At 40.9% G+C, this 18,332-nt stretch overlaps 4 long non-coding RNA genes across 7 annotated transcripts; 3 read left to right on the forward strand and 1 right to left on the reverse strand.

Moving 5' to 3' along the window:
• Nucleotides 1-1,246: 1,246 nt before the first annotated feature.
• Nucleotides 1,247-18,059, reverse strand: LOC144040740 (uncharacterized). 2 transcript variants are annotated; one of them, XR_013289826.1, is made up of 3 exons: nt 17,948-18,059; nt 16,310-16,436; nt 1,247-1,619 (listed from the first exon to the last, which is right to left on the reverse strand). It is a non-coding gene; the product is annotated as an uncharacterized LOC144040740 (long non-coding RNA). The 2 variants fall into 2 exon arrangements; XR_013289825.1 differs by lacking the exon at nt 1,247-1,619 and adding an exon at nt 15,498-15,946.
• Nucleotides 2,425-4,008, forward strand: LOC144040741 (uncharacterized). The gene is made up of 3 exons (XR_013289827.1): nt 2,425-2,496; nt 2,819-2,905; nt 2,984-4,008. It is a non-coding gene; the product is annotated as an uncharacterized LOC144040741 (long non-coding RNA).
• On the forward strand, nt 8,141-9,522 carry LOC144040738 (uncharacterized). Its single transcript, XR_013289821.1, has 3 exons — nt 8,141-8,246; nt 8,983-9,050; nt 9,129-9,522. It is a non-coding gene; the product is annotated as an uncharacterized LOC144040738 (long non-coding RNA).
• On the forward strand, nt 10,858-13,805 carry LOC144040739 (uncharacterized). Of its 3 annotated transcripts, none has more exons than XR_013289824.1 (4): nt 10,858-10,890; nt 12,447-12,544; nt 13,266-13,333; nt 13,412-13,805. It is a non-coding gene; the product is annotated as an uncharacterized LOC144040739 (long non-coding RNA). The 3 variants fall into 3 exon arrangements; XR_013289823.1 differs by lacking the exon at nt 10,858-10,890 and adding an exon at nt 12,093-12,118; XR_013289822.1 differs by lacking the exon at nt 10,858-10,890 and having other exon boundaries at nt 12,284-12,544.
• Nucleotides 18,060-18,332: the final 273 nt, after the last annotated feature.

The raw sequence follows: 18,332 nt of genomic DNA on the forward strand, positions 1-18,332 counted from the left end.
TTTCCATTAGTTTAACTTTCCTCCCCCTTTTTTGTTAACAAAAGTAAGAAAACCTAGAAAAAAATTATTGTACATTTAGAACAGATATAAAATTTGTGATTAATCGTGAGTTAACTAGTGAAGTCATGCGATTAATTACGAAAAAATTTAATCGCCTGACGCCACTAATTTTTGATAATCTTTTCTTCTTTTCTTTTAACAGTACATTTATTTTTTAATATTTTTTTATTACTTAAAAAAAAAAAAATACAAATAAAAGATTCTTAAAAATTGTTTTAATCATAATTAATCGCATGACTTCACTAGTTAACTCACGATCAAGCACAAATTTTATATCTGTTCCAAATGTACAATTAAAAAATTCTAGGTTTTCATACAAACAAAAATGGGAGAAAAAAAAGTTAAACCAATAGAAATAGTTCAAAGTAATTTTTGACTTCTATAGCCGTCAATGGCAGTGAATGAGTTAAGGGTTTCCCAAAGTGTAAAAAATTTGTACCCTGTAAATGACTGGTTTCCAGAAAGAAATCTATTTGTGATTAGATGAATTGCACAAAAGTCTCCTCTGATAATAAGTAAGTATTAGACCGCCAATTACACTGAGGAGGCCATCTATTTTGAAGATAAAGTTCTACAATTACAGGGGCGTGAGCTGAAATGACAATACTTTCGTAGCTACTTGACTTAATTAGTGGGCGTCATTTTGAGTCTAGGAAATTAAAGGTCAATCCTAGAATATGTCTGGTGGACTGCTGAGAAAAAAGAAAACGTTTTGGAAATGGGATTTTTAGTTCTCCATGGGTGGATAATTCCAGACGACTGACAAAAGGTATTTATGATAGAAGCAGATTTGGATTTGGTGATGTTCTGGATCTATCGAATAAAGGCTCCAGAACAGTATTTATGTCACCGGCGAGTACAAGGTTGGGTGTATGAAGTTCTGGAATGCGACCAAACAAGTCTTTAAAGAAATGAGTGTCATCCCAATTGGGAGCATATACACTAATTAACACCACTGGCATACCATATAACCTACACTGAACATGAACAAACCTCACCCTTTCATCACCCATGACTTTATTTATAAAAGTATATAGAGGAGTAAAACAAGGGACACCAATTGTTAAACAAAACGAAGGATTATAAAATAATTCAAAACTAAATAAGCATACATGGGAAAAAAAGAAAGTACTCTTATTCCAATAACACTGAACGAGAAAAAAAATAGTAATAAATATACACGCACTCATCACTTATGAACATATATAGAGAGAACTGACATCAATATGTGTAAATCAGGAATTATGAGACAGATGTAATTGAAATCTCCCAACCAACACTATCAACTTTCTGTCAAAACTTAATGAATTCTCAATATCCTGGCAATACGAACTATTGCCAAATCACACCGACATCCAGTCAGAGAACATCGGCTGAACACCATCCGGGGTTGTGATCCTCAGTGTTGCAGGAGACAAAAGTCCGTATGTCACTCCCTCGCACTGCCTCGACTGGCCGAACGCCGCTCTCTGCGTGAAGTCCGGGAAAATTCGGATGACGTCCCCATCTTTAGAGACCAGTTTCTGCGAAGAAGCTTTCCTCAAAATGGCTTCCTTTTCCTGAAAATAGTGGAACGTCACCACAAAAGCTCTGGGTGGCTTGTCTTTCCCAGGCTTGCCGGATTATAGATTGGTGCGGTGAGCCCGGTCGATCACAGGTGGGGTTGCCATTTGCGTTACATGCTGCAAAAGTTCCGCAACAAAGGTGCTTGTTCCATAAAAAAAAGAGATACTTGACTTATTGAGTCATTTTCAGCAGTAAAAAGTTATTCTGTCCAGAATATATTTTGATAACGTTATTTTTCAAGTACAAATTATACTTTTAAAAACGCATTTTTCCACTTGCTGTTGACTGAAGATGACATCACCTGTGCTGAGGGTATTGGTAACGACCAATCACCTGTTTTCTGGGTTTGGTTAGCTAATTAAGCCATGATTGGTCATGACCTGTTTTCTCAGCACAGGTGACATCATTTTCAGTCGACAGCAAGTGGCAAAATTAGTTTTTAAAGGTATTAATTGTTCATGAAAAATAATGAAGTTATCACATTAAATATAAACCAAATATTATCTTCTTACTGTTGAAAATGGCTCAATGAGTCAAGTAGGCTATTCCTTTAAAAAATAAAACATTTCCACAAAAATGGTGGCCGCTTTTCACGTTTCTAGATAGTGTGAAGGGAGTCAATTAATTGATCAATAAAAGAACAAATATGGTAAAATTCCTCTCATTACGCGTTAATTGGCAAATAATTACTGGTTGTCAAAACCATAAGAAGAGATAATTGACAGGGTTTGACGTAAGTTCGGGTCACATTCATTTATGATGACAACGACAGGCTGGGACACAATATAAAATGTTGGCGGGGGACCAACACAGAAGCAGACTCCATTCGAGTTCCACTCAGGTTCTTGACAGCAGACTTGACTAAGCGTGGTGAGTACTTATTTTTAGATTCTTATAATAATAATAATAACAATAATAATAATTGATGATGATTAATGTTCGAACACCCTCCTCAACACTCCTACAGTGCTTCCAACAATGTGGCGTTTTTCATCATTTCTTAGAGTCCAAGTGACAAAAGACAAAATTGGGAAATAAGCTGAATTTCGCTTTAGAATATTTTTCAGTTTTCTCTTCTTATCATTTGTACAGGAAACACTACTTTTGCTTATCAATCGATCAATCAATCTTTATTTATATTCAGTGTTCTCTCATTTTCTGCTGGGGTTGAATATTTTTCTGTTTTTACAAGAAATACCACATTTGATGAGTGACATCAGAGAACGGAGAGGCAACGTAATGATGATCAAAACGTTGGTTTTTGCACTCCTACTTCTTGGTAAGTCATCTGAAGCAAATATTTCCATCTGGAGCTTGTTGTCGTCATGTATCTGTTCAATCTCCTCCGCTGATTAAGGAACCCTTCCTGGGGGAAGTCAACAACTCAGCATCGATGGCACTGGTAGACGACTCCTCCAGGTTACTGAGGATGAGGACGAAGAAGAAACCGAACCCACCCCATCGCCCCCAGGACCACCATCGCCCCCAGGACCACCATCGGCCCCAGGACCACCATCACCCCCAGGACCCCCATCACCCCCAGGACCCCCATCACCCGGATGGCCCCGGTTAATTCCACCCCCCCCAGGCTACTCATACTACCCATATTATTGCCCCCCTTGCATACGTCCACGCACTATTGCAGAAAAGCTGTATGAAGCATGCGAATTGCTTAATGACGCAATGCAGAATCTTGCTTGAAAGTGTTAACATTATTAACATTTTTACTTCTTTATTTTATATTTTAACCATGTTGAATTTAGTTATAGATGTGTAGAGCAGGTGAAATAATGTTAAACTCAATATAACTCGAACTTAACCTATCTGTTATCTTGTTTTTGTCTAAAATCCCTTTCCAGTGTCCTGCTTGAGAAAGTTCAATCTGTTTACTGAGATTCTGTTTTGAGAAAGTGCACACTGAGAACATGTTTTGGCTAAAAGTGAAGAAAGTGCAAGCTGGCATATTGAGATTCTGTTTTGTTCTCACATGAAAGATCAACATAGCATATTGTGAGAATCAATCTGTTTTTCATATTCGATGGGAGGAGAAGAGGCGTTTTTCTTTCAAACTCTGATTGTAATAAAGGGCTGTCTCTCAGGGGAGGAGGCACGCACTCTTGGATGGCACTCTTTACGTGATATTCAACTGTGTGACCGGAGATCTCTGTAATAAATCACCCTTGCAAGGACCCTTTTCACAAAGAAGTCTCATCTTCAATTTTTTGAACGCACAAAAGATTACAAATTATATTTACGCCATCAAAAGCAAAAACTTTTAAATGCTTAAGTGCAAACATATTGTTCTTAAAAGTTGAAAACAATTGAACTGCACTTAAACATACTGTACTGGCTTTAAAAATAAATACATTTGAAACCACTGCAACTTGCTACAATTTTAACATTTAACAGCATTCTACTTCTGTTTTTTTAATAACTTGCTTTTATAAATTGTCTATTTGTCTCTTCAATGTTTTGTGTCAAAGGGTTGAAGAGTACTGAACACAATTTTGTGATATAATGCACAAAGAAAATAAAGTTTTTCTTCTTTGTAAATGGAATGAAATCAAACAAGAAGCGACTTGACTGAGGAACAAAGACCAGCAATTATTTTATTTTTTAGAACCGCCCAGTAGATTATGTCTTCTATTCATGGAATGTAGTCAACCAAGAAGTGTGTGCATGAAAGAGATGGGTGATGAGACCGATAATTAGCCTAATCTGACAACTCACTTCAAGCTCCTACAATAAGAATAGAAAGTCCGCTTTCACGCGGTCCTCACTGTTTTTTTCCCTGCGTCTTGTCCTTGTCCCCCCCCCACACACCCAATTCCAGATGGGTCATGCAACAGAATCATTGACACAATACAGCAGGGATGGACTGGCCATCTGCCAAACTGGGCAGATGCCTGGTGGGCCAGCCTCTTTTGGGGCTAATGCAGTGCTTTTTTAATAATTATTTAGAAACAAGAGACTTGCCCACAATTTAGAAAGAGCAGTCCATTAATATAGATATAGATAGCAAAATGACACATCAATAAACATCAGTGGTAGAACCAGATGTGAGCAAGAGTCGAGCTGGGCCGGCGGGCCGAAGTCAAGATGCCAGGGCAGATATTTTTTTTGCGCCAGTCCTGCAATACAACTGAGCTTTTAAATGCTTGATTTATTTTGTCTTCGTGTATAGGATAAACAAACATGTTCAAGCACATGATCCCCAGTGCATGTTTTGGGAATGTTCAATCTCACCCCGGAGCCACGAGGCTCTGCAGCTCGCTGCAACCAGAGGAACGAATCCTAAGGGGAGCCCTTGAGGGCTATGGGCAGGGAGTGACTGGGACTTATTTTCAGCCCTGGAGTTTCATGCCTCAGACCGGCCCACCGTGGAGGCGGCCGACAAGGCGCGAAGACTTGAGGCTGCCAACGAGGCGCGAAGACTTGAGGCTGCCGTGGAGGCGGCCGACGAGGCTGCCGTGGAGGCGCGAAGACTTGAGGCTGCCGTGGAGGCGGCCGACGAGGCGCGAAGACTTGAGGCTGCCGTGGAGGCGGCCGACGAGGCGCAAAGACTTGAGGCTGCCGCGGAGCCGGCACGGAGTCCGAGGGCTGCTGTGGAGCTGATATGGGAACTTGGAGCTGACGCGGAGTCGGTACTGGTGCCGGAAGCTGCTGTGGAGCTGATCCGGAATCCTGGGGCTGCCGCAAAGCCGGGACGGAAACCTGGGCCTGACGCGGAGCTGATACGGGATCTTGGGGCTGACGTGAAACGGGACGGAAACCTGGGCCTGACGCGGAGCTGATACGGGATCTTGGGGCTGACGTGAAACGGGACGGAAACTTGGGCTTGACGCGGAGCTGATACGGGATCTTGGGGCTGACGTGAAAACGGGACGGAAACCTGGGCCTGACGCGGAGCTGATACGGGATCTTGGGGCTGACGTGAAACGGGACGGAAACCTGGGCCTGACGCGGAGCTGATACGGGATCTTGGGGCTGACGTGAAAACGGGACGGAAACCTGGGCCTGACGCGGAGCTGATACGGGATCTTGGGGCTGACGTGAAAACGGGACGGAAACCTGGGCCTGACGCGGAGCTGATACGGGATCTTGGGGCTGACGTGAAAACGGGACGGAAACCTGGGCCTGACGCGGAGCTGATACGGGATCTTGGGGCTGACGTGAAAACGGGACGGGATCTTGGGGCTGACGTGAAAACGGGACGGAAACCTGGGCCTGACGCGGAGCCGATACGGGATCTTGGGGCTGACGTGAAAACGGCACGGAGTCCGGGGGCTGACGTGGAGCCGGCACGGGATCCTGGGGCTGACGCGGAGCCGGCACGGGGACCGGGGGCTGACGCGGAGCGACGTGGCTCGGAGACCTGAGGCTCCGACGGCCGACGTGGCTCGGGGACCTGAGGCTCCGACGGCCGACGTGGCTCGGGGACCTGAGGCTCCGACGGCCGACGTGGCTCGGGGACCTGAGGCTCCGACGGCCGACGTGGCTCGGGGACCTGAGGCTCCGACGGCCAACGTGGCTCGGGGACCTGAGGCTCCGACGGCCAACGTGGCTCGGGGACTTTGGACTTCGGCTGACGTGGTTCGGGGACTTTGGACTTCGGCTGACGTGGTTCGGGGACTTTGGACATCGGCTGACGTGGTTCGGGGACTTTGGACATCGGCTGACGTGGTTCGGGGACTTTGGACATCGGCTGACGTGGTTCGGGGACTTTGGACATCGGCTGACGTGGTTCGGGGACTTTGGACATCGGCTGACGTGGTTCGGGGACTTTGGACATCGGCTGACGTGGCACGATAGGGACTTGAGGCGGACGTGGCTGACGTGGCACGATAGGGACTTGAGGCTGCGACGGTAGACCTGGCAGGATAGGGACTTGAGGCTGCGGCGGCAGTCCTGGCAGGAAAAGGGACATGAGGCTGCGGCGGCAGACCTGGCAGAGGACTTGAGGCAGCGGCGGCAGGCTTGGTAGGACAGGGACTTGAGGCTGCGGCTGAGCCGACACGGGGACCTGGGGCTGCGGCGGCAGACGTGGTAGGACAGGGACTTGAGGCTGCGTCTGAGCCGACACGGGGACCTGGAGCTGCGGCGGCAGACGTGGCTCGGGGAGTTGCGGCTGGCGACTCCGAGCGCCACCATCTGAAGCCCAACGACGCCCAACTCCATCAATCAAAGAGGACAGCAGGTCCATTTGGGCGGCCATGGCGTGCTGGAGCTCCTCCTGGCGCGACAGGCGCGCCTCCTGATTCCCCATCATGGCTTTCAGCGCTCCCGCTGGGTCCTTCTCTGGTCGGTTCATTCTGTCAGTAAGGTGGGGGCTTTAGGACTCAGATGTGGGAAGGCAGAGCAAGGAGGCCGAGGTGCAGTCCAAAAAGAAGTTTTAATATCTAATCAAAAAGGCTAACTTCAAAATACAAAATAAACTGAACTAACAAAACATGAAGCTAAACATGACAAAACAACTAAGGCGAGACTAACAACATGACATGGATCCTGATCAGGCAAAGAGGTCAGCGTGACGTGGCGAAAGACTTACGACAGTGGCAACAGCAAAAATGAACCGACACAGACAGGGGGGAGACAACCGACTAAATACACTAACACTAATGACATGACAAGACACACCTGGCTGAGGGCACTGATTGGATGACACATGAGGGTAATGGGGAAAGGTGGACACAATCAGGGTTGACACAGACACCACACAAGGAAGGGCAAGTGACCTGAAACGAGAGGAGTCAGACTTTTCACAATAAAACAGGAAATGACACGACAAGGGGATCACACAAGGAAAACAGAGGCTAAACATGACAGGGACTAAACAAGACTGAAAATAAACATGACACTTGTCATATTCTCCAAACATAAAGCCTGCTTGTTCCATTAAAAAAAAATTAGATACTTGATTTATTGAGTCATTTTCAGCGGTAAAAAGTTATTCTGTCCAGAATATATTTTGATAACGTTATTTTTCCAAGTACAATTTATACTTTTAAAAACACATTTTTTCCACTTGCTGTTGACTGAAGATGAAATCACCTCTGCTGAGGGTTTTGGTAACGACCAATCACCTGTTTTCTGGGTTTGGTCAGCTAATTAAGCCATGATTGGTCATGACCTGTTTCCTCAGCACAGGTGACATCATCTTCAGTTGACAGCAAGTGGCAAAATGAGTTTTTAAAGGTATTAATTGTTCATGAAAAATGAACTTATCACATTAATTATAGACCAAATATTATCTTCTTACTGTTGAAAATGACTCAATGAGTCAAGTATCCCTTTATGAAAAAGATGGTGGCCACTTGCAACATTGCGATATTTAGTGTGAGGCGAGTCACTTAATTGATCAATTAAAGAACAATTTGAGCTGCCAAAATTCCTCTCGTTCCCGCACAAAGCATTGGCAAACGATTGTCTTTAAAACAAAAAGAAGTGACAGTTTTAAGGCCTCGCCTCAAAAAGGGTTGGGTGTATGTTAGGGTCACATTCTTTTGTGATGACCACGACAGGTTGGGGACGAAATATAAAATGTTGGTTGAGGACCAACACCGATGCAGACTCCATTCGAGTTCCACTCAGGGTATTGACAGCAGACTTGATTGAGCGTGGTGAGTACTTTTACTTTTTCCATACAATAATAATAATAATAATAAATGGTTCGAACATCCTTCACACTCCTACAGTGCTTCCAACAATGTGGCATTTGTCATCACTTCAGAGATTCCAAGTAAAAAATGACAAAATTGAGAAATAAGCTGAATTTCAATTAAGAATATTTTTCAGTTTTCTCTTCTTATCTTTTGTACAGGAAACACTACTTTTGCTTATCAATCAATCAATCAGTCAATCAATCGACCAATCAATCTTTATTTATATTCAGTGTTCTCTCATTTTCCGCTGGGGTTAGGTGAAAAAAAAAATCCATAATAAATGAAATCCGTGAAGTAATTAGCTTTATGTTTTACTTTTATTTATTATGAATGTTTTCAGATTCTAAAGCCCCTTACCACACAATTTATACACTTTTCTCATCGAGTCATTTACATTTTCTCACATTTCACTCTTGTTTAAACATTCTCAAAGTGCAAACCTTCATAAATTTTATAAAATAGGTACACTACTGTATCACAAAAAATGCATGCAAAATTGCACTGCAAAAAAATACGCGAAACAGCGAGGCTGCAAAAAGTGAACCACATTATAGCGACAGAACACTGTAGCATCTTTCATACATTCAAATGCAACCAAATTCTTCACACATTGCATCGTAGTTTTTGTAAAAGTTTCTCTCTCTGACCTCCAGGACCGATAACTAAAACTTGTGTTTTGTCCTGGTTTGCTTAGTGACATCAGAGAACGTAAAGGCATCATAATGATGATCAAAACTTTGGTTTTTGCACTCCTACTTCTTGGTAAGTCATCTGAAGGAAATATTTCCATCTGGAGCTTGTTGTCGTCATGTATCTGTTCAATCTCGTCCGCTGATTAAGGAACCCTTCCTGGGGGAAGTCAACAACTCAGCGTCGATGGCACTGGTAGACGACTCCTCCAGGCTACTGAGAATGAGGGCGAAGAAGAAACCGAACCCCCCCCATCGCCAGCAGAAACCGATCCCCCCCCATCAGAACCCAATCCCCTACCCACCGTTCTACCCTCAACCACCACAAAATACTATTATTGCCCCTATTGCTACCAACCACGCACTATTGTAGAAAAGCTGAATGAAGCACACAGATTGATTAAAGATGCACTGGATGATATTAGTTGAAAGCAAACATTTCCAAATGATTAAGTGCAAATATATTGTACTTAAAAGTTGAAAACAATTGATATGTACTTAAATGTACTGTACTTAAGAAAAAATAAAATTGGACACCACTGCAACTTGCTACAGTTTGAACATTTAATTCAGTGTGTTACACTGTACAGCATTCTACTTCTCTGTTGTGTTGTTTTAGAAATTTGCTTTGATATATTGTCCATTTGTCTCTTCAATGTTTTGTGTCAAGGATGCTGAAGAGTACTGAACACAATTTTGTGATATAATGCACAAAGACAATAACGCTTTTCTTCTTCGTAAAAGGAATGAAATCAAACAAGAAGCATATTAACTGAGGAACAAGGACCCGCAATTAAATAATTGTTTAGAACCGCCTAGTGGATTATGAAGTCAACATCCGTGTTGTCCCCAGGTTTTTTTTCTCACCGTCTTTTCTTCATAAAATGTAGTCAACCAGGAAGTGTGTGCATGAATAAAAACAGACTGGCAAACAAACAAAACCTAAAACTGAAAAGGGTAGTGACACTTCCAGGTGTTTATTTGCATGTGTGTTTTAATAATTATTTAGAAACAAGAGACTTGCCCACAATTTAGAAAGAGCAGTCCATTAATATAGATATAGATAGCAAAATGACACATCAATAAACATCAGTGGTAGAATCAGATGTGAGCAAGAGTCGGGCTGGGCCGGCGGGCCGAAGTCAAGATGCCAGGGCAGATATTTTTTTGCGCCAGCTCTGCAATACAACTGAGCTGTTAAATGCCTGATTTATTTTGTCTTCGTGTATGGGATCTGTCACAGACAAACAGTCTCTTAAAATTTGAGGAGGGAGGTACAGACGTCCGTCTCCCGATGCATTCAAACACCGCTGTCGGCATTTCAGCCGGGGCATACTCACCGGCGTCAACGCCGCCCACCTCATTAGGCTGACTATTTCTGGAGGATTTTCTTTCTTTCTCTTTCTGATCTTTAGAAAATTCCACAAAGATGGTGTCACATTGCTACATTGGTAGGATGTTATGTTGGTCACTTCATTGATCAATTACAGACTGCAAGAACAACTTCAATTGGCAAAAATTATGTTGGTGACATTTTCGGTGACAATTGCATAATTAAGGCCTTGCCTCAATGAGGGTACTTCACTACTGCACTTGGGTAATTTTTCAGGTAAAACAAAACAGGGTGGAAAAAATGACACCAACAGTTTCAGAGAAGCAAGATACTTCACAACCAAATTAAGAAGTTCATTCGGCTTATGGTTCGAGTTTTATGTGACCGGTTCGGAACAAAAGGCAAGATGACTCTCAAGGCCATTTTGTTTTTGTGGCAATGGGAAGTCACCAAATTCACTTCACCTAAAGCGAGTGTAGCCTCTGCAGTCAAAATGGCTATGTTGGACAGTTTTACATTTAAGTTATTCCAATTTTCGTCATCTTTAGTCGACAGCAAGTGGCAAAATGAGTTTTGAAAGGTATTAATTGTTCATGAAAAATGAACTTATCACATTAATTATAGACCAAATATTATCTTCTTACTGTTGAAAATGGCTCAATGAGTCAAGTATCCCTTTATGAAAAAGATGGTGGCCACTTGCAACGTTTCTATATTTAGTGTGATGCAAGTCACTTAATTGATAAATTAAAGAACAATTTGAGCTGCCAAAATTCCTCTCTTGTTCACGGTCAAAGCATTGGCAAACGATTGCCTTTAAAACAAAAAGAAGGGACAGTTTTAAGGCCTCGCCTCAAAAAGGGTTGGGTGTATGTTAGGGTCACATTCTTTTGTGATGATCACGACAGGTTGGGACGAAATATAAAATGTTGGTTGAGGACAGAAAAGAAAGAAACAGCCTGCTCTGCAGACTGCAGTATTGATTTGATGGAGATGCGTTTCCATACAAAGACCTTTAGGTGGTGCTGTTTGTTTATTTATTTGTTTGGGCTTGAGCTTTAGCGGTATAGGATAAACAAACATGTTCAAGCACATGATCCCCAGTGCATGTTTTGGAAATGTTCAATCTCACCCCGGAGCCACGAGGCTCTGCAGCTCGCTGCAACCAGAGGAACGAATCCTAAGGGGAGCCCTTGAGGGTTATGGGCAGGGAGTGACTGGGACTTATTTTCAGCCCTGGAGTTTCATGCCTCAGACCGGCCCACTTAAGTTTACTGTTTTAATGAAGATGTATATTTCATATATATCAATGTATCAATCTAAAATAGATTAAATATTAGAATATGCAACTAACGTCAATAGTTATGTTGTATATGATCAAAAAATAAATTAACTTGCTAGATCACAAGCAGTATAAGAGAACAATTATGGAAACATAAATTCATGAGTGCTGAAGAAATTTATTTGACCACCTGTCATATTCTCCAAACATAAAGCCTGCTTGTTCCATTAAAAAAAAATTAGATACTTGATTTATTGAGTCATTTTCAGCGGTAAAAAGTTATTCTGTCCAGAATATATTTTGATAACGTTATTTTTCCAAGTACAATTTATACTTTTAAAAACACATTTTTCCACTTGCTGTTGACTGAAGATGAAATCACCTGTGCTGAGGGTATTGGTAACGACCAATCACCTGTTTTCTGGGTTTGGTCAGCTAATTAAGCCATGATTGGTCATGACCTGTTTCCTCAGCACAGGTGACATCATCTTCAGTTGACAGCAAGTGGCAAAATGAGTTTTGAAAGGTATTAATTGTTCATGAAAAATGAACTTATCACATTAATTATAGACCAAATATTATCTTCTTACTGTTGAAAATGGCTCAATGAGTCAAGTATCCCTTTATGAAAAAGATGGTGGCCACTTGCAACGTTTCTATATTTAGTGTGATGCAAGTCACTTAATTGATCAATTAAAGAACAATTTGAGCTGCCAAAATTCCTCTCTTGTTCACGGTCAAAGCATTGGCAAACGATTGCCTTTAAAACAAAAAGAAGGGACAGTTTTAAGGCCTCGCCTCAAAAAGGGTTGGGTGTATGTTAGGGTCACATTCTTTTGTGATGATCACGACAGGTTGGGACGAAATATAAAATGTTGGTTGAGGACCAACACTGACGCAGACTCCATTCGAGATCCACTCAAGGTATTGACAGCAGACTTGATTGAGCGTGGTGAGTACTTTTACTTTTTCCATACAATAATAATAATAATAATAATAATAATAAAAGGTTCGAACATCCTCCACACTCCTACAGTGCTTCCAACAATGTGGCATTTTTCATCACTTCAGAAATTCCAAGTAACAAATGACAAAATTGAGAAATAAGCTGAATTTCAATTTAGAATATTTTTCAGTTTTCTCTTCTTATCATTTGTACAGGAAACACTACTTTTGCTTATCAATCGACCAATCAATCTTTATTTATATTCAGTGTTCTCTCATTTTCTGCTGGGGTTGGGTGAAAAAAAATACCCACAATAAATGAAATCCGTGAAGTAATTAGCTTTATGTTTTACTTTTATTTATTATGAATGTTTTCAGCTTCTAAAACCCCTTACCACACAATTTATACACTTTTCTCATCGAGTCATTTACATTTTCTCACATTTCACTCTTGTTTAAACATTCTCAAAGTGCAAATCTTCATAAATTTTATAAAATAGGTACATTACTGTATCACAAAAAATGCATGCAAAATTGCACTACAAAAAAATACACGAAACAGCGAGACTGCAAAAAGTGAACCACACGCGAGAGAACACTCCAGCACCTTCCATACATTCAAATGCAACCAAATTCTTCACACATTGCAACATAGTTTTTGTAAAAGTTTCCCTCTCTGACCTCCAGGACCGATAACTAAAACTTCTGTTTTGTCCTGGTTTGCTTAGTGACATCAGAGAACGTAAAGGCATCATAATGATGATCAAAACTTTGGTTTTTGCACTCCTACTTCTTGGTAAGTCATCTGAAGGAAATATTTCCATCTGGAGCTTGTTGTCGTCATGTATCTGTTCAATCTCGTCCGCTGATTAAGGAACCCTTCCTGGGGGAAGTCAACAACTCAGCGTCGATGGCACTGGTAGACGACTCCTCCAGGCTACTGAGAATGAGGGCGAAGAAGAAACCGAACCCCCCCCATCGCCAGCAGAAACCGATCCCCCCCCATCAGAACCCAATCCCCTACCCACCGTTCTACCCTCAACCACCACAAAATACTATTATTGCCCCTATTGCTACCAACCACGCACTATTGTAGAAAAGCTGAATGAAGCACACAGATTGATTAAAGATGCACTGGATGATATTAGTTGAAAGCAAACATTTCCAAATGATTAAGTGCAAATATATTGTACTTAAAAGTTGAAAACAATTGATATGTACTTAAATGTACTGTACTTAAGAAAAAATAAAATTGGACACCACTGCAACTTGCTACAGTTTGAACATTTAATTCAGTGTGTTACACTGTACAGCATTCCACTTCTCTGTTGTGTTGTTTTAGAAATTTGCTTTGATATATTGTCCATTTGTCTCTTCAATGTTTTGTGTCAAGGATGCTGAAGAGTACTGAACACAATTTTGTGATATAATGCACAAAGACAATAACGCTTTTCTTCTTCGTAAAAGGAATGAAATCAAACAAGAAGCATATTAACTGAGGAACAAGGACACGTAATTAAATAATTGTTTAGAACCGCCCAGTGGATTTTGAAGTCAACATCCGTGTTGTCCCCAGGTTTTTTTTTCTCACCGTCTTTTCTTCATAAAATGTAGTCAACCAGGAAGTGTGTGCATGAATAAAAACAGACTGGCAAACAAACAAAACCTAAAACTGAAAAGGGTAGTGACACTTGCAGAGAACTCCCACAATCGACTATAAAGTCCACTTACACTCTTCTTCAATGAATGTAATCAACCAAAAAGCAACCTCACTGATGCTCAATCTATTAAAACACACATGCAAATAAACACCTGGAAGAGAAAAAGTGATAACACCTATAATTAGCCTAATCTGACAACTCACTTCAAGCTCCTACAATACGAATTGAAAGTCCGCTTTCACGCGGTCCTCACGGTATTTTCCCCTGGGTCTTGTCTTGTCCCACCCGATGGAGGACTTTATTCCAGATGGGTCATGCAACAGAATCTTTGAGTGCTGTTGTGACTCTGAGCACACCAAACACAATACATTGGCTGGACTGGCTTTCTGGCAAACTGGGCAGATGCCCGGTGGACCGGCCTCTTTTTAATTATTATTTTCCAAAATGTTGCTACAAGACACTGGCACGCAATTTAGGAGGACCAGTCCATTAATCCATATTGAATATCGATATTGATGGCATGAGGGCTCCCTCAAAAGTTATGCACTAGAATCACTGAATTAAATGTTCACATTGTAGCAAATTACAGGTTTCAACGTTGATATATATATATATATATATATTTTTTTTTTTAATATTTAAGTACAGGAAATAAAAAAGATAACACTTAGCCTAATTTTAAAACCACCCAGTAGATTATAAAGTCCACTTTTGTGCTGTCCCCATTTTTGAGTAATCAACCAAGAAACGACCTGACTAAGGATCAAATGTAGCAGCATGCATGAATAAAAAAATTAACACCCTGTTAACAAACTACTATATAAGACAGAAAAGGAAATAACCTTTGCAAGTAGCCCAATTAGAGAGCTCACACAATAACATTTAAATGACACTTTCACAGTTCCTTTGTTCTTTTGCCATCAGAGCATTTTTCCCACGCTGATCGAAAGTGTTTTTGTTTTTTCTCTCCAGTCCTGCAAAGCATAGACACAGCTAGCATACTGGACCAGAATGAAGGGTTCTGAGCCCTCAACGGGGAGCTCAGATCCCTGTTTTGCAAGTTTATCCGCCTCCTCATTGCCCTGCACTCCCTGATGACCAAATATCCGTGAAAAGAGAAAAAGGAGGGTTTTTAGAGCCATTTGAAGTGCTCATTCCATGTTATTTCGTTTTTAATTCCACAAAGATGGTGGCCACTTGTCACATTGCTACATTTAATCACTTAAGTGATCAATTACAGACTAAAAACAACAACTTCAAATGGCAAAATTGCTGTCTTTATATAATAGCATTGGCAAACAATGGACCTTTTGCAAAAGCCCCGCCCCCCTCACTTGACACTTCCGAGTGCTAAATCCTTCTGTACACATGCAACATAAATGAATGTACCAGAGCATGTCAGTGGGTGATTTTGGAGCAATACAAGCGTGATATTTTCCAGATCAAGACAAAAGAGAAGGATATATCCATAATACAAAAAAACCTACAAGTATTTCATTACTGCACTTAGGGAATGTTTCAGGTAAAACAAAACAAAACAAAAAAGGGAACCAAGGAGAAAACAATGACACCGACAGTTCAGAGAAGCAAGATATTTCCTAACCAAATTAAGATAATTCACCTGGGAGGTGGCTCGCAAGAAAGTAGCCAGACGTCTTGAATTGAAGTTCATCCCGCTCATGTTTCGTGTGACTGGTTTGGGGCTGCGGGACTAAAAGCAAGCTCGCTAACAGCTGGCGATGTGCAAACTGTAAAGTGTGAAAAACGTGAAAAACTCGTTGTTTTTGTGGCAAACGAAAGCCACCAAATTGACTTCACACAAAGCGAGTGTAGCCTGCAGTTAAAATGGCTGTTGGACAGCTCCAATTTGATTAAATCAAAATTTTTGGCCGGTCGGATGTTTCAAAATGGGTCTTATTTGACGGCTGGCGAAGTGTAACGTGTGAAACACGTCAAACACTTTACGCCATCTTGATTTGATGGAAATGGCAGCAAGCTTAAATAAGTTATAGACAATGAGGAAAGAGACGTCTTTACCCATGCAAAACTGTGAAAAACACTGCTCTCTAAAAGCAATTGCAGTCTTTTCAAGTGGATTTCAGCGTCCTCACCTCCGTTCCTGCGCATACGTAGTTCTCCGAAACCAAGGAAAACGTGTAACTTTCCACTTGACGTCAGGCTTGTTAATCGACAGCAGAGCGCACGCCTCATTCCATTGGTGCATCGTCCTTTCAAATTCTGATGAATAAAAATAATAAACGATAATTATGAGTAGGCTATTATGTTTCTCTTTGTCTCATTACGTCCACAATATTAAACACGTTGTCAAACTGATACCGTTCTGACAGTTTTAATGCTCAAATTGAGCATAGTAATAAAACATCTTATCATGATTCATAATACATTATTGGTCGAACTTTTTAGATGAAAGTAAAACACTTGAAGGCCAGTGATTAGTGAATAGCTTGAAAGGGTACAAATGTAAAGTGCATATATGTATTGAAAAAAGAAAATAGAAAAAAAGAAAAAAGAACAGCAGCAGCGGGTCAGGTTCAGGGTGCCAGGTCATGATCTCATAGCCCATGTTAATACTTGGGAGGACCACCCAGATTTAGATTTCTAGAAAATGTAATAAAAATATATTTTTAAAAAAACATGTCACGACCAGATATACCGCATGTAACATTAGTTCGCCGTCACTCACTTGTGGATCATGAGGTTAGAAGAGATGCAAGTAGCAGGACTGAACTTTTTATTATATTGTTTTCTGTACTTCTTATTTATTTATTTTCTGTGTCCTTGTTGTGTCCCTCCTTTGAAGCGATTCACCTCTTTCATTTTTTTGCTACACTTGCTGAAGTAGGCAGTAATCTTTCTTTTTTATTTATTTTCATGAACCACATGACTGGGCTTGTGCTTGCTAGTCTGGTGGATTTATCTCAGGGGTACGCCGTACACAGGCCCAGATTGGGCCATCTGGAGGGACGGGACAACTCCCGGTGGGCCGCCCTATATTCAACCGTAAATAAATAACATCCACGTCATTGTATGTTGGCTGTCTCATTGCTACTGAACTGTAACTCAAATCACCCTTACAGGCCATTATATTATATATATATATATATATCACTGACTGGCTGCCTTTGTTACTAGGGTGTCACCTAGTTACAATTTTAATATCAAATGTAGCAAAACGTTAATCCACGAATAAACTTTTTTGCCCATTTTATGTTAACATACTTGTTCAAATAAAAAATGAGTGTGTTCTTGTAAGAACATTCAATTGTAAATTACATTTTTTATCAAACGCAAAATTAATATCGTTGGAGGTAATGCTCATCTATTTTACATTGAGACACAAACTGTAAAATTGAGTATGTTCATTAAAATGTGAACTTAAGTGGGTCGGTCTGAGCCCTGAAACTCCAGGGCTGAAAATGAGTCCCAGTCCGGCCCTGGCTTTACATAGAACATATAAACATAATTATCACTATTCAATCATAATTTAAGTTTTCAAATGATAGTCATATTATGAGAGGCGTTTAGTTTTAATTTATCTGACACGTTTTCAGGGCTTTTACAGATGTTTAAAATAAGCTCATATAACGGCGGTCCAGCCCTACCTCACCCTGTCACGGATCTACTTGATACTAATTTAAACAACAGTCACAGCGAGAAAGACTTAATAATGTTTCAGTCACATTTACAGTGTTTTGTGGTTGAGTGGAACGTAATCATAAAAAAACTACCAGATGCTTGCTTTGCCTCTGTCAGTCAAGAAGCTCTGCTCGATCTACTCTTGCGGTGTAGCCTGCTCTTTCCTTGGCGCTAAAAATTGTGTGTTCGTCAGTGAAATGGGTCGATGGGAAACTGCGGTTATTTAGGCATGAGGCGGAACAAATATTCTGCAATATGCACACAATCATTTGTCAATCATCTCGAGGTTTGTTTGACTTTTGTCAGTTTTTTTTTTAATGTACCTTAAAATTTGTTTTTAAAACAGGTTTGCTAATTTCTGATTTAATTTTTATTTAGAATTTTGTATTTAAAAAAAAAAGAAGAAAAAAAGACGAAACAGCCTGCCCTGTATTATCGATTCGATTGAGATGCGTTTTCTTCGAAACACCATTAGAT

Source organism: Vanacampus margaritifer, chromosome 20, assembly GCF_051991255.1.
Source record: "Vanacampus margaritifer isolate UIUO_Vmar chromosome 20, RoL_Vmar_1.0, whole genome shotgun sequence".
NCBI classification, from domain to species: domain Eukaryota; kingdom Metazoa; phylum Chordata; class Actinopteri; order Syngnathiformes; family Syngnathidae; genus Vanacampus; species Vanacampus margaritifer.